The sequence below is a fragment of the Fonticula alba genome (genome assembly GCF_000388065.1).
Source record: "Fonticula alba strain ATCC 38817 unplaced genomic scaffold supercont2.5, whole genome shotgun sequence".
NCBI classification, from domain to species: domain Eukaryota; order Rotosphaerida; family Fonticulaceae; genus Fonticula; species Fonticula alba.
This window is the reverse complement of record NW_009242975.1, coordinates 1,195,605-1,195,961: the sequence shown is the minus strand read 5'-3', so window position 1 is coordinate 1,195,961 and position 357 is coordinate 1,195,605.

The following is a 357-nucleotide window of genomic DNA, read 5'->3' as shown; positions in this document are numbered from 1 at the left end:
CACCCGCAAAGAGGGAGGGACGCTAACCAGGCGGGTGGGGGGGGGGGATGAGCTCCCTTGCGGGCGCACGCGCGCGCGCGCGCGCGCGCAGACCCGGGTGGGTAGTAACGGAAAAGGACCGGAAGGGGGCCAATAATCCCGGTCTCTGTGAGGGGGCGGCGAAGGGCCGGGCAGGAAAAAGTATGCCACGCCGGGGGGCGATCTCAAGTGAGATCGGCGACAACACTCGAGGATATGCCGAAGAGGGGGTCGCTGACAGAGAGGGAAAAGGGAGAGAGCCCTCACTGAAGCGCACACACACACACATACATACACCACACATGCACACATGCACACTTGCGTTAGATGTGGCACCGA